We start from the raw sequence: 16,073 nt of genomic DNA, 5'->3' as shown, positions 1-16,073 counted from the left end.
TGTACATGATTATATACATTCAGAACATGCTTCTTGACGCTCTTTTATTCAAATCGTGAAACTCTTCATCAGAAAGATTTTTTTCGAAATTATTTCGCGAAGAAACAAATTTTACTCGAATAGAATCGAGGTGCCTGGACATAGATTTTAGATTAAAAAAGAGATAAATAAAAAAAGGAAAAATTATATAGTTTGACATCGAGATTATCTGGATAGTCCGGATAGTCCAGATGCTAAACTCCGGAATCCGCTCGAAAGCAGCTGAAAGTGAGGAACAGCTGGAAGCGAGGAAGACCAAGAGACAGATTGCGAAACAATCGCGGACTGCGAGATGCCGAATTATTGTCGGAAAGGTTCTGCTTCCGATCTCGACTAGCAAGCGAGAGGATAGGGGCAGCGACCAGGTGTTCTTTTACTATGGCGTTTTACAGCTGGAAACGCCGAGGCCGGAGAATTCGTTCTCGTTTGCGACTATTTGTGCTGAAAGTAACAGAACATGTGGCTCGCTTTTCCTTATTTTGTTGTTAACCGCCCCCCATCTGCTGTCGCAGATGAGGGGATAGCTAATCACTCGAAACCGCGGGAAAGCGCGTCGGAATCCAGTAACTTATCTTTTTTTTTTTTCGTTTCTCCACCGCCCATGCGGTGTTCCCTACATCGCTGTTCGCGAATAATCATGCATGATCAGAGCAACCTGATCTCGCCTAGAAGTGTCGGGATAAATGCCACGACCTGTGTCGCACCATCCGGCCACCATATATTTGCGCTGTGAGTGGGCCATCTATTCTGGGCCTACTGTGGATTCTAGAAGTCCACGGACTATCCAGCGCCAAGACTTTGGCCCGTGCAAAATAAGTAATTATCTCACAGTCATACTTCCTCACTCGTTTAATTCATCGTTTCATCGCGAAGTAATCAGCCACGTGTGCTTCCTGCGTTACTAATTCCCAATTATTACTTGCAATTTAATTATTACTATCTCTGCTGCGTTCTTCTCTCACCAAGAGATCTACTAAAAGAACTGCCACACTTTTCTCACACAAACAGTTTCTCAAAAAGTTGCTCGGCGAGATATTCGCAACAATTTCTCGGAACCTGCCACGATCGTTACGCGAATGAAGTTGATTGTAGCGCGAGAACGCGTGGAGAACCGAGGAGAGTCTCGCAGGTGTCGGTCGTAATTTCTAATATTTCGTCCAGGCTAGAAGACGCCGAGTGTTCTAGCCAGTGTTTTTGTTTTCGGACTGTCCGCATTTCGGATGTCGTAGGTTCGGCATTCACGGCTTCTCGCGATTCTCGTTGCGCAAAAATCCACGAGTCGCGGCGCGACAAACGTCGAGAGCCGGCAAGGTGAAGCCGCGGAGAGATCGAGCGTTCCTGAAATATCCGTAGGTGGTTTTTCGCTCGCGGCTGGGCCGAGTGGCCGTAGCGGCCAGATCGAATGTGTGGAGCGGAAGTCCGCTTCAGCCCCTCCCGTAATTATTATCAGTCGGAGGGACCGGGGGCCTTTGTGGGACCTATCCGAATGCACGCGCGCGTGTTCGTGCGCGCTCGTCCGACTGCCAGTGACCGGAGCGGGTTCGTGTCTGACGTCATCATCCTGCTTTTTCGATCCCACACTGCAAAGAGCCGTGTATGCTGGTACGAGAGAGAAAATTATCATCCCTTTCCCGTCCCTTTCTCCCTCGCTCGCTCTTCCCTCACCGCAACGACGACTTGACTCGCGTGTGAAACGAAAAGGTCGCGCTAAACAGCCGATGCTGCTAGTCTTCCAACAAATTTCCTTTGTTCGCGCCAGAACAATCGCCCTCTTGCACTTCGGACACGAATCGACGCTCCCCGCCGCGGAATTATTCGCCGTAGCGTCCCATCCTTGATTTTACTCGCTATGTAACCCGGAGAATACTCGAGGATTATAACATACGCATACCCAACTCGTCGAGAACATTCTTCATAGTTTTGTATTTAAGTTTGTCTTAAGTTCATCTTTAGATACTGCACAGCTCGTTTTATTGGCTACAGAGAAGATGAACTTAGGATAATCATGAATACCCCCAGATAGCACAATCCTGACATCCTCTTGGAAGTATTCAGGACGTTCCAGGACTCCTTCAGGGCATTTTGGGAATATTTTGGCAGACTTTAGAACATCTTGTGCTATCTGGGTTGGTCTTAAAATTTTTCTCGGAGACGAAATTCTGCTTGACACATTGTTGCAAATTTAAGTTTTTAATTTAAATCTTAGAATAGAATCTCATTCAAAATTAATAAAAAGTAACAGTATTTTCTCTCGAAGCGATAATGAGAATACTGCCACTCGAAATCGCAAGAGTGAATGTTTTGCTCAAGCTTAGAATGGTTCTGATTCCATGTGTATGTGAATATCTCTATTGATTCATGTGAATATGCTACTGGGAAAATATAATATATCAGATTCACTCTTCAATTCCAAGTGAAAACACTCACTCGACGATTCAGAGTGGAGAATTCACTCTGTGTGAGTGAAGCATCGCTCGAATTCGAATGACTCGGTGGCCACACTACTTTTCAAGTGAAATTTTACTCCAAGAATATTAGGGAGTATTCTCTAAATTTCTTGGAGTGAAAAATCTCATTCGAAACAGTAGTGAAATTATTGCCTCTTGAAGTCGTAAATATTTCACTCTAAAATGTCTAAAGTCTAAAGTCTAAAATGCATTGTATGAGTGAATGTTTCCTTTGATCAAAGTGGAATTGTTCCTGTGAAGGTTTCAAGTGAAAACATTCACTCAACGAGTGAATGTTTTCAGGGTTGAGAATTCACTCCACAGGAGTGAGAAATCACTCGATTTCGAGTGATTCGGTTATCACTTTGCTTTTCAAGAGAAATTTTATTTCAGAAAGTACACTATCTAAATTTCTTGAAGTAAAATCTTACGCAAAAGGGAAAAATGGCATTTCCACTTAAAGTGGAAATAATGAAAGCACTGTCACTCAAGAGCTTAGAGTGAATTCTGATTCCATAAGAGCAAATGTCTCAATCAATTAGAACGAATACGTTCCTCTGGGATCATACCAGACTCAGTCTTCAATTTCGATTGAAGACGTCCACTCGACGATCCAGAGTGGAGAATTCACTCTATATGAGTGAAACATCGTTCGAATTCGAGTGACCGAGTAGTCCCGCTACCTTTCGAGCGAAGTTCCACTCCGGGAGCCTCCAAGAGTGCAAGTCGTCCGCCAAGCGGACCTCCAAGACACGCAAGTCGTCACGCAGCAAGGTGCAGAATGGATCTCGCAAAAATCGGCGTGACGATTCACCGCGCGGAATTAAGATACCGGTTTGCTTTGTCGAGTTGGTGGCGCGTCTTCGCTCACTCGCTCGCGGACGATTGAATTCTACCTGCGCGCGTCCCTGGCGGAGAAGCTTTATTACGGTAGGCGCGATTAAGCAGTCACTCACATAAGAACGACACCATTATACACTCACCCTCGGGAGGTGCGCGCGAAAGATACCTCATTGCCGCCTGCATTTGCACACCTGCGTAACGCATACATCACGCCGCGACACGCATCGTGATTCCCGTCCGTGATTCCCCTCTCCCCGACCTCCGCCGCCAACGGTTTCGCACGTTTTACGAGTCGAGCCGGATAAGATACGATCGGCCGAAGAAGGTACTCCGTAAGGGCCGGAAGGGCCCTTCCCGTTGATTGCGAAATCGCGTCGTGCCAACCGGTTTGGATAACGCAGACGCAACCCTTTCGTCGTGACGGCAACTTTCGCCTTCTCGCGTTACGTTTCTTCTCTCGGAAAAATTGCGCGCTCGGATGCGCTCGATGCATGCAAGCCACTCGCCCGTTGCTGTTCGCCCCGCTCGGCCGGAAAAACCTCAGAAAACGCGCATTGTTTGTACGGAACCAGGAAGAGGTAGAAAGATTCTCGGCCGTAGGGCGACTCGGATCGATTAACACGTTGAATGCCGTGCCGATTACCAGGAATCGGTGCTATAATATTGCCGCGTCTCACTGATTTAACGTAATTCAACTGCGTGTAAATCAAATGTATAGCCGATTGAAGATCAGCGAAACGTACTAACGGGTCTGTCATCGCGAATTGCATTTATTTGCCGTATCTTGGGTGATTCAAACTTGACTTGAACGTTGGGATGATTAATGGAAATCAAGCGTGGAAATCAACAAGTTAATCATTTGTATCAGAAGCGGATGCATCCGTTCATCTGCACATGGTCTGATTTTTTATGAATTTCTCTTATTGAAGATGGATGGAATTATATAAAGATCATGTGTTTTTGATCAGTTTCATTACATTTGACGTCGATCTGAAGAAAAAGTTAGTGATGTACGCGTAATTTTAAATATTCCAATGATACAAATAGGTTAATTATTTAACGGGACCCATTCCCTTCCCGCTAAACTTCCCCAGACTTGAGTTAAACATTGAGATAATTAGTGAAAATCAACGAGGCACATATGCCGCGTGAGTACCCGCTGATTATCTCAATAAAACAGATTTGAATTTTACTGATTCAGACAGAAACATTTTTACTGATTCACTTTGAAAGAGTAAGTTCCGGTCTACAAAGGGTGTGGCAAGACTTTAGCCGTTTGTTCCAAGACCAAAACTGCAACAAAATTTCTGGCAAAGGACGTTTCTCTCATCATCATCACGATCCTCAAGTTCAAGTGCTATCACGTGACTTCCTGCAGCGCGGGGAACGCCTTTGGTCAGAAATTATATTGCAATTTTGGTCTTAGAGCAAAAAACTGTGGGCTTATTACACCTATCGTGGACCAGGACTAACGAAACGGCGATCCCGTTACTCGCGAGGATGAATCTCGTCTCTCTCGCCGCGAAACCTACTCGTTAACATCGCGAGACACGCGGTTAGCCGCTAATAATAAGAGAAAGATCGCACGCGTTCTCTCGCTCGGTCGACGATTTCCAGCCAAGCGACCGTTAACCTTCGTGCGCCCGCGATTCCTTTGATCAATCGTTTTTCTTTCTCGATAACCGCCGTAACGGTTCAGTTACGCCGCTGCGATTACAAAAGGGAACGTCTTTTTATAGCCACCGTTCCGTCACCCTTCCGCGTTGCGCCATTCGCTCCTGTTGTGTAATATATATCGCCAAACGCACGTAGTATTTGTTTTCCCACTTTTAATTCTTTTTATTTCTTTTTTTTTTACGTTTTAATTCTTTTTTTCACTAAAGCTTTATCTCATCGATTTAATATAATACAGCGGATAATGTCAGCCACGAGAACTAGGTCGCAGTTGACCCGGCTGTAAGAGACGCGTTTCTTCCGCCGTGAAATAGTATACTTCTCGTATTTTTAGAAAGATACACGCGCACGGATTAGAATCTTCTTCGAGGCTGGCTGCGCTACGATATGCTCAAAGTTCCAAAATCGACTCATAAAGATTTCAGCGTTTACTCATCATCATAGGAGAAGGATCAGCGGGGTCAAATGGATACGATAAATGCAGTGTAGAATTTTTTTACCGCGGTGAAGAGCGATTAGCTTCCTTTCGCTCATGTTTAAATGGCGTCGCTATTTTTACGTGGCTTCGCTCGTGGGGGACACAAATCTACGCAGCTTCCAGAGAATCTTCTCGATATCTGTTTAACTTGTTGCACAGCCGGGATGTACGATGTTTACGGCGCGAAGTGGATTTGTGAGCGGGCCGCGAAGTCCGTAAGAAAGGAAGAGATTAATCTGTCGGGCAGGGCGAGGTGTTACTTCATTTATAGAGCGACGACGAAGCGTCGCTGCTCACGCGTCCTCGCCGTTCTGAGAACGACGAAGAGCAGTTTCGGAGACGGCGGCGATAGAGTATCGTAACATTGATTTTACTCAAGGAGCTATCAAGTACGAGCGCGCGAGAGAGCGAGAATGAGATACCGATTGAATATGATCGGATAAATATTCAACGTAAACACATCGGCGCTTCAGAGAGATTAGTCTCTGAAGTCTAAGTAGAAACTACTCGACACACCGTTACCCGATGTTACATTAATATGTGTACTTGATGCAATTTAATGTAATTTATTTAATGTAATTTAATGTAATTTATTCATTGGAATTGTATTTATTTCCGTATGTATGATGTTTTTTATACGACCAAGTATTAATAAGTACTGACACACTGTTTTCATATTTGGGCACAAGTACGCATCACAAATCGAACTCGTTTGGTCTCAATGTGTTATGTACTCAAAAGAATATACGTCTTCTCTATAAGAATATTATAAAATTTTGTTGAAAAGAAAGTTGATTCGACTCTATGTAATAAGTAAAACGAATTTTCCTTTTAATTTAATATTCTTGGTTGAAATGCTAAACTTATTAAGATTCAGAATATGTTTTAAATCAATTTGATGTTCATAATGAACTTATAGATTTATAGATATAAAAATTTTTATGAAATGTTTGATACAAATAATATTTACTAAAATACAGTACGTATTTTTTTGTATTCATGCTTAAATACATATGAGAGGACATATAAAAAAATCAAGAGAAAATTAACATGTTTGGAAGAGAAGGAACAACGATCGTCACTTTGAATTCTCTTTTATCGATAAAAGTGCCTTTAAGTGCCTCTAAGACTGAAAGCCAATCAGAAGGCTTATGAGCCACATTGAGGGCCGATTTTTCGACAGTAGATTGAACTTAGATTTAAATTTGAACTCCGTTTAAACATATCAATCGTACATGGTTAGAATGAATTTAAACTTAATATCTACTGAGAAAAAAAATATGATTGAAAATTTATTTACGGTATACAAAATTTATTTCTGCGGGATAACCAATTCGACGGTAATTTAAGAGCAATTCTGAGCATTCCAATCTATGCGTCTATGTTACATATCTGAGAAAACCTTGGGAAATTTCTATGCGGGACCCTTGTTTGCGCATTGATTTCGCGCTCGGCGAGCGCGCACGAAATTTTATCATCGTTAACCCGCGCACACACGTGTTGGAGATTCCGCGTGTCATCGGCATCGCGATGAAAATTGCACGTTCCATTCAGTTGCGTCGTGGAATTCGCTACTATTGTTAGATTCGCGCAGGACGTACATCGCAGAGGAGTTATCTCTTCTCTCTTTTCCTCTCTCTCTCTCTCTCTCTCTCTCTCTCTCTCTCTCTCTTTCTCTCGCGATGAGGCAGCACCGTTATTCGATATTGCGGGGACCAACCCGCTTAACCTAGCGCCTTGTTCGCGGATCGTGCTATTTACATAACCCGGGTCCATACGTTATAGCGTGCTCGCGCGTTCGCTCTCTCTCGAGAATGCAGCATCCAGCGCGCGCGGTGCGCTCTCTCGGCGCCAGCCCCCGCTCGCCGCACACGCTCTTCCGTTGCGCACAGCCGCATATCACTGCATGCCGCAATAATAATAAAGCCGCGGCGAACGCACTCGTGAAACTCGACTCGACGTAGCTTGTGGCCTTCGTCGCGCAGCTGGCGAGAGTCCGCGGGGGTGGACGCGATAATAAGCGGGGCGAATCGCGATCCTCATTCCTCCGCTGCGTTTCAGGGCGCGCGTAAGACGCTTCCTTCTCGGATTTGGTTCATAGAAGATAGGGAAGAAGAAGGAGAAAGAGAGGAAAACACGGAAATGTCGGGCGGAAGGACGCGGCGCAAAAATAGCGGCTCGAGATCCGTGTGTTCCGCGGCATCTCTTCGGGAAAGAGTTAATTTTAATTCGACCGCGTTTCCGCGTTCCTCTTGTCGTCCGCGCTCCGAGGAAAGTCGTGAAATTGACCACGGCTGTTGGAAATTAGCGTCATTAACACGCCTTGCCCCCGTAATGTCCCTTTAACGATCTGCTAAACGCGCCTGATTTATTTTCTCTCTGCCCGAGCACGCTTGCGAGATGAGGCACGGCCGGTTTCACGGGACGCGAGACTCAGCGCGAGATAAAGTCCTCGTCGTCGGGTTTCTACGGGATGTTAGAGTTATGATGACACAGGCTTCGAAACTGGATCTTCTGCGGATCCTCCGCATCTCCTCCTATATCTCTGTCTTTCTGCTTCCCCCCCTCTCATTCTCTTTCTCTCTTGATTTCTTGCATGTTTCTATAAAGATAGGAAATATCAACTTATCCCGACTACCCTGCCATCGTTTCCGCTATGATTACTTTAATTATCGCAGACCTGCGAGATGCTTGAGCGATCACCGAGTTACGCTGCGGACGAATCAGGGCGCGATATTATTAGCCGGATAATCGATATCCATCCTTCTCGGAAGATAGACCTCTCAAAATGAATATGAATACACTTATAACCAGCAGACAAACAATGTAATTTTCTCGAATGTGGCACAAACTTCCTATTTACACACAGAAAAATATCATTCCATCGCTAAGAAAAGCGATTACTCAATTTACTTTCCCTCCCTTAAGCAATGGTTGTCTTCAACAAAGAATATTTTCTTTATAATAGTCTTGTAATAGATATACTTAAAATGTACTTATCACACACGCAGATACACACATACACACACATACAAATTTGAGAAAAGTTTATTATCATGTACTCAAAAGAATGTACGTCTTCTCTATAAGAATATTACAAAATTTTGTTGAAAAGAAAGTTGATTCGATTCTATGTAATAAGTAAAACGAATTTTTCTTTTAATTTAACATTCTTGGTTGAAATGCTAAACTTATTAAGATTCAGAATATATTTTAAATCAATTTGATAATGAACTTATGATAGATTTATGGATATACTAATTTTTATGAAATGCTTCAAGTAATATTTATTAAAATATAGTACATATTTTTTTGTATTCATGCTTGAATATGAGAGGACATATAAAAAAATCAAGAGAAAGTTAACATGTTTGGAAGAGAAGGAACAACGGTCGTCACTCTGAATTCTCTTTCATCGATAAAAGTGCCTTTAAGTGCTTCTAAGACTGAAAGCCAATCAGAAGGTTTATGAGCCACATTGAAGGCCGATGTTTCGACAGTAGATTGAACTTAGATTTAAGCTCGAACTCCGTTTAAACATATCAATCATACGTTAGAATGAATTTAAACTTAAAGCAACCTAAGTTTAAATTACCAATGTGTGAAAAATAGACCCTTAAAGTCGGTTTTTCAATAGCAGTTTAAATTTGGATTCAAGTTTAAACTCTATTCTAACAATGCGTTTGTTTTGTTTAAACAGATTTTAAGTTAAAATTAAATTAAGTTAAAATTAAATTTAAGTTTAAACTATCATTGAAAAACCGGCTTTCAGAGATACTTTTATGAACAAAAGAGAGTTCACAGAATAAACGCCAAAGTATCATACAGCCATTTTATTCCACAGGAGAGACTCGGTGACAAAGTCGCTCAAACTTAAAAAAAGAGAAAAGTGTAAACCTCAAGATTTTATGTTCCTGCAAGTGTAAACCTCAAGATTTTATGTTCTTGCAAGATTTTTTTTGCGCGACGTTGGTTTCAAGATAAGGAGGAAGAAAGATTCCCGGTGTGAATTCAGGCTGTTATCCTTCCCCGACATTACTCTGTTTAATGTGTACACAACGCATGTGTTACGATGCGTACGCGATAAAGCGGCGGCCTGATGAGAAAATCAAACGGATTTATCAGCGTGTAAAATTTATTCACGAACGAGCACATCCTCCCGAGAGCGTTCTTTGTTGCGTTAGCGCGTTTGTTCATCTAGATAGAGGTCAGAAGATCGAGATCCGCTTGTAGTAGCGTACAACGAACGTTTTCCTTCTTCCTCACACTTCCTTTTTTTCAGAGGAACTACGCTTGCTCTCTTTCTCTCTCGCAACACGATGTGTCGCGCCTCTGTCGGAGCGAGAGTAATTCGCGAAGGCTCAATTTCACGGCAGGATATTTCGGGCGACGTGCACAAGCCAAGAATGTCCGCGTTCTCTTCACCCGAAGATCGCCCGGGAAATATTTACGCCGATCGTTGTATGTAAATTAAATTCCTCGAACGTCGCGAACGTCATATCGCGCTGGTGTGTACACACGCGTATAGAGGCGAGCCTTGCTACGTTGTTGAAAGCCGTAGGCAAAGAATTTCGGCACCGCCGGGGTACTTACCGCGGAGTGTAATGAAAATGCACGCGCGCGTCTGTTCCGAGAACTCACCGGAGACGAATTACGTGTACGAAGTGATTTAACGTTACGTCACTTTCGTCCGATTGTACCCTACCTGGTCATAAAGCGCAGTTCAATGATCCGCGCGATCTAGTCCGTCGAGATCGTAACGAGCATTTCGCTAATCCTCTCTTCGTTCAACGGCTCGAGAAGCGATCGCCACCAGCGCACGACTTTCGACTCCCAATACGTTATTTTCAATTTAATTGACGCGAAACGCGCCTGTTTCTTTCAATCGATGAGTTCACGTGAAAACAAAGTTGCGTTTCGAAATAATTTTCTCTCACAAAGTCCTGAATTTCTGTTTTATTTACCTGAAATTTTAGCTTTTGAAATCTTTATAGTTTGTTAAACTTTGTAAATCTAATTTGCCAATTATATCTTAAACTTTGCTCTGTATATAACATTCCAATTCCCTTTTAATTTAGTTTATTAAATCTTACGTGAATTGTTATTTACAAATTATTAAATTTTATTTACAAATTCTGGTTTCTCTGAAATATAGTTGATTAAATTTTATTTTGTATAACTATTTTATTTTAAATCCTACTTTTTATTTTATTTTATAAATTCTAATTTTTCTGATCCCATCAATGCCTAGTTTCAATCCTAATTCTAATCGCTTCCGCTTTCAATTCTTTAATTTCGAGATGTTGAACAACACGGCGTTATTCGCGCGGCTAAGAAAACTTTATCGTGTCTGAGTAGATCGGAGATAGATTTGACAAAAGTTTGATTTCACCATAACTCATGGTGACAACGCACTTCTGTCGTTACATTCACGTGTCCCTAGCGACATTCTCCCCCTTAACACTCCATTTACTCGCGAAATGAGTGATGTAGGTGTGCATTAGCGGCCTTATTAACAGCGGCCCTGGTTAGGAAAGGCTTTATTTGACTTGAACCACAATGTCATTACTCCTCTCTCTCTGCGCAGTCGGGCCGCGTTCCACTCGGGTGCCTCAGCCTCTTCCGGTTGCCTCTATCCACGAAATACGCACCTTCACGTGCGCGTACAACGTGCATTAACCGCACGCATTCCTACGCTCGTTCGTATCCTCGTCTCTTTGTCTCTTTTGCCGGGGGAACGTTCTCGCGGGCAAATCGCCGCGTACACGTACGCGGATCGCCGCGCAGTGTGACGTTAATTCGCGACATTTATTAGGGCAGAAGTATGCCGGGACACGCGAGTTGCGGAATTTAAGATATCGCACGGTCGATTGCGAAAAAATTCTCTAAGAAAAGCGTACAAACCTGGACTTGATATTCATGCACTGAGAAAACAAAGTGGTTCGGTCGACAAAATTGACGGCTACTCTCGTTCATATAGATATTGTGTCCCGATCAACAAATTACTGGACAATGAAATTAATGAATTAATAAACTGAACAAATGCACGCGTTGGCACAGCGATACATCGCCTAGATATAGTTGCTGACCACATCGTCGAATCAATTGATAACTTTGCAGCAATTAGGGACAAATTTTCTAGTAAAAAATTATTATAGAATATTATAACCGAGATTAACATTCCACGTACGGAAAAAAAGGTATGGTTGAATTAACCAAATATCTGATCGAATATGAACGATCCAGAAATTCCGATTGAAGTAACCCGAATTCTGTTTCAGTTAATAAGATTTTTGGTTGACTTAAACAGACTTCAGGTTACTTCAATCGGAATTTCTGGATCGTTCATATTCGACCAGATTTAATTAATTCAACCAAACCTTTTTTCCGTACAGTAATTTATTATCCTTTCGTTTCATACTGTGAGAGAAAAAAAACTAAAAAAATTATTTACTTGATAAATAATTGTGTACTAATAATATATATTTATATATACTAATATAAAATATTTTTCAAATAAAAAATATTTTTCAAATATTTTTCAAATAAAAAAATCTACATTTTCTTGAAACCTTAGCTTTTTTATAAAAAAGCAATTGTTTATTCTATTTAAATAAAATAATTTAAATTTAAGTGACTATATCATTAGTGCTCACCAAATAAATATTTTTTTATTTTTTAGATATTTGTATTCTCTTAGTGTATTTATATTTTAGTAATTGAAATGTGCCACTGGAAAATTTGCTACGTTTTTGGCGAAATTTTCTGTATTTCTTAGCAATATAAACCTCACTTATAGTTTATCACTGCACTACTAGAAATATGATAAAATTGAAAAGAATTAATATGAAAGAAACTTGTAATATTCTCTCCGTGTAATTTGTTTAATTGATTGACACGGTTACTCAAACAAATTTTATTTGTTCAAGAAGATTCTCGTTAATCTCACCACATATTTTCTTTTCTCAGTGTATGCATACAATTTTAAGCTCAAAAGTGCAATAAGCTCGGAAATGCAAGTTTCACATCCGTGTTTTCTCCTTTGATATTAACACGTTCGCTACTACGCGTCATGCATGTGTGATGCAGCGATTTTCATAAGACCGACGTCACGTATGTGTGTGTGTTTTACGTTATTACATGAAAAAAAGAAACGCAAAATACAAGATATCCTGTGGCGAATTTCTCAGGAGAATGATAACAGCGAACGTGCTAATTCGTGAAGATGTGAAAGATTAGATCCTCTCTGGTATATACATATTATTATTGATAATCTTTCAGAAGTAGTACACTGGAAAAAGGATTTTGTCGTCGAAACGGAAATTTGGTACACCGGATCATAATTTGGCTGAAATGGTATCAAAACCAAATGTTTGGTAATTAGAACAAAAAAATTTAATTGTCTATATGTCTTGCTTTCGCAATAATACATCTACTTGATAAAGGTAAAAAGCATATAATGCCATAACCCCAAATCGTGTGTACCAAATATATTAGTTTCAAATACAAAAATTATTTTTTCTGTATAGGCTATAGACTGGAATGAGTAATACAATTCCAGTCACGTTCCATATTTTGGTGAAATCAATAAGCGGCTTTTCCGTCACACCGTGATATATCGCGTATGCATAAGGATTGCCTGAGTCGAAATTTAGATTCTACGTTAAACCTGCAAGTTCCGACGAACTTGAAGGATCAATAGAGAATCTCAAGATAAATATAAATTAGTCTTACCTTGATGTGCTCCAGATAGTTTATTACTGCTGTTTGCTCCATGTTGTTGATTCTTGAAGAAAGATTTATCTCAGAATTATTTAATATGTGATTATCTCAATATTTTATACGCATTCACTCTTTAACTTAAATTTCAATAAACACCGTATATATGCATTAAATACTTCGCAGACGAAATATACATGTATGTGAGATAAGCAAATTAAGTAATCTACCAAAGAAGGAAATGAAGGAATGAGTAAACCAATAATTTTTTATTCATATTCTTCTTTTTCTTGGTCCTAAAAAGGACTCTTCTCAGTCCTAAAAAGGACTAATGAAGAAGGAGCTGTAAGAATAAGGATAACAGCTATTTGTCCAATAATGCTGCGCACCAAGAGAGACTTGAGCTTGGTATTTCGACACAATAAAGGTAAATAGAAAGAACGGTTGGCAGAGGTAAACAAAACGGAAGTCGCTTAAGGAGCATTATTAGACGCAAAAAGCAACAAATGAGATTTTTCTTCAAGACCGATATTTATAGTTGTAAATTATTGAACATGTTCAAATGGAAGGATAATTACAGATTCCCAGTGATATGGGCCATTATTCATCTATTTAAATTAATAGTTCTTATGACATGAAATAAATACAGACTGACCAATAATCAGAGATTCGCGAGACTACGGTTGTTTTTTGTATAATCATTGACTATGAATACCGGCCTAAATTTCGACTCAGGGCGTCGCCTTATTTCCGGCAAAATGTCCGTTAAAAGCGGACAATTCTATATGTTAATTGATTTGACACACCTTAAAATACATGATGCGTCGCTGCCCACGTCCTGGCTTCCCAATCCGGCTTCCTGGTTTCTCGAATCCGACTGCTCCGTTGTGGCACTGACACTAGCACTGACACTGACACGATACGACTCGATGACACATATCAAATAACGCGATGCCGACGAGAGCGATTTCGATACCGATAGAGTATTTCAAGAGCAGGCGAAATATTTTAATCGTCCGACAAGGAATTTTAATGACACATGTGCTCTCCACGTCGCGATGTGTATGTATGTGTGTGTGTGTGATGCGTGTTGCTCGTCGGCCCGAAACTTACTGACTTGATTACGAGATAGTACGCGACGCGCGCAACACTTCCAAAACAATTAGCACAAAAGGGCGAAGTCACTCCTCAACGGCCATCGAATGATTTGTAAACAACGCGCTCCGCGTCGCGGCGTGCTCGCCGGCTCAATACATAATGACTATCAGTTGCGGGATAGCACGCGACACACGTGACCTCAGAAACGGAATCGGCAAAAGGGCCAAATCATCCCCTCCCCACACAGGAAAATCTTCATTCTACTGCTAAGAAAAACGATTATTTTTCTTCCCTCAAGTGGCTATTTTCAACAACAAAAATTTCTTTGATAATAATTTTTATCCTTGATAATTATTTTTAACCCTTTCACACTGCCGTGTTTTTCCTACCATTAAAATAATTTCATTCAATTGAATAAACGGTTTCTTTGGCATTCAAAACATATCAGTTATCACTCTACTCATTACTGTTGGGACAAATATGTCCTCCCAAAAACTTCAATAGGATATCAGTGTGTGCCCCGACCTTATCTCTTTTCCACTAAAAATATAACTTTTAATTTTTTTGCTAGAATAAAACTTAATTTTTATTTTCTTTCTCTCTCTCTTTTGCGCGCGCTATTGAACTCTACGTAATTTTGAGGTCCTTCTTTTTAAGCCCTCACGAAATGAAAGCTGCAATAATCGCTTATAACATCAAAGAACAATAACCTTTAGCGTTGAGATCCTCCATAGTTACTTCAAATTCGGTGAAATTAGCAGAGTTAAGAGTGGAATTAAAATTTCGGCTTGGAGAGTACCGTGCTCTTTTCATATCGCCGGCATCGAAAAACGGGATCTCCAAAGCACTCCTCTCTTTGTTTCCACGTTAATGAACGGCCGCCGGCACGATAATGAGGAGAAGAATCTTTAAATGCCAGCCGCTATGACTGTCAAGGAAGTCATGATATATAGCGTGACATTCAATCTGAATATTCATAATCGCGGCTCACGACGTTTGCGCAACGGCCGTAGCTTTCGCGACTTTTTGCGCGACCCTTCGGCACGTCGGAACACCGGTTCAACGGTGTAATTAGAGGATCCCACTGAACGGAAGGAGCGGTTATAATCACAGCGTATAAACGTAAATTTAATTGACGGCAACTTAATTAGCAATTTCATCCGCGAATTCTTACCTCCCACGCCGCTTTCCATCGTCAACTATCTGTTACACGTGGAACGGACTGTAAGACTGCAATAAGAGCCTCATGAAAAATGCATACGACTCATCGGTTTGAGAGCTATCGGATCATTTTATCAGCTATCGGAGAGTGAAGATCGACGTGAGAAATAAACATTTTTAACTCGTTATATCCCGCTGTGGAGAGAGTGGAACATCCTCATTTTGAATCTTTGGAGTACATGTATAATTTGAATTTTTTACGTGAAAATTGCGTGTACGATTTGACTATTAATAACCAAAATGCAATTCTAACATACATACGGAAAAAAAGGTTTGGTTGATTTAACCAAATGTCTGGTCGAATATGAACGATCCAGATATTCCAGATATCGAAGTAACCCAAATTTTTTTAAGTTAACAAGATTTTTGGTTGATTTAAACAGAATTCGGGTTACTTCAATCGGAATTTCTGGATCGTTCATATTCGACCAGATATTTGGTTAATTCAACCAAATCTTTTTTCCATCCAAAACTTAAATTCTATAATTTACACATGAGAGAGAGAGAGAGAGAGAGAGAGAGAGAGAGAGAGAGAGAGAGAGAGAGAGAGAGAG

General features: G+C 40.9%; 2 protein-coding genes across 3 annotated transcripts in view; one reads left to right on the top strand and one right to left on the bottom strand.

Annotated features, from left to right (window-relative positions):
• Positions 1 to 14,313, bottom strand: part of LOC116843714 (mediator of RNA polymerase II transcription subunit 27) — a 35,185-nt gene extending 20,872 nt beyond the window's left edge. The window contains exon 1 of the mRNA XM_032814385.1: positions 14,007 to 14,313. The gene's annotated coding sequence lies outside the window, so the exon portion shown is untranslated. The remainder of the gene's footprint in view (positions 1 to 14,006) is intronic.
• The window catches only part of LOC116843713, a 52,126-nt gene that overhangs the window by 3,829 nt on the left and 32,224 nt on the right, over positions 1 to 16,073 (top strand). The gene's annotated exons all lie outside the window — the stretch shown is intronic.

This window comes from Odontomachus brunneus, unplaced genomic scaffold (genome assembly GCF_010583005.1).
Source record: "Odontomachus brunneus isolate Ranch 3 - 2012 unplaced genomic scaffold, Obru_v1 Obru_scaffold_035, whole genome shotgun sequence".
NCBI lineage: Eukaryota > Metazoa > Arthropoda > Insecta > Hymenoptera > Formicidae > Odontomachus > Odontomachus brunneus.
Note: the sequence above shows the minus strand (reverse complement) of the source record. Positions and strands in the feature narration are given on the sequence as shown.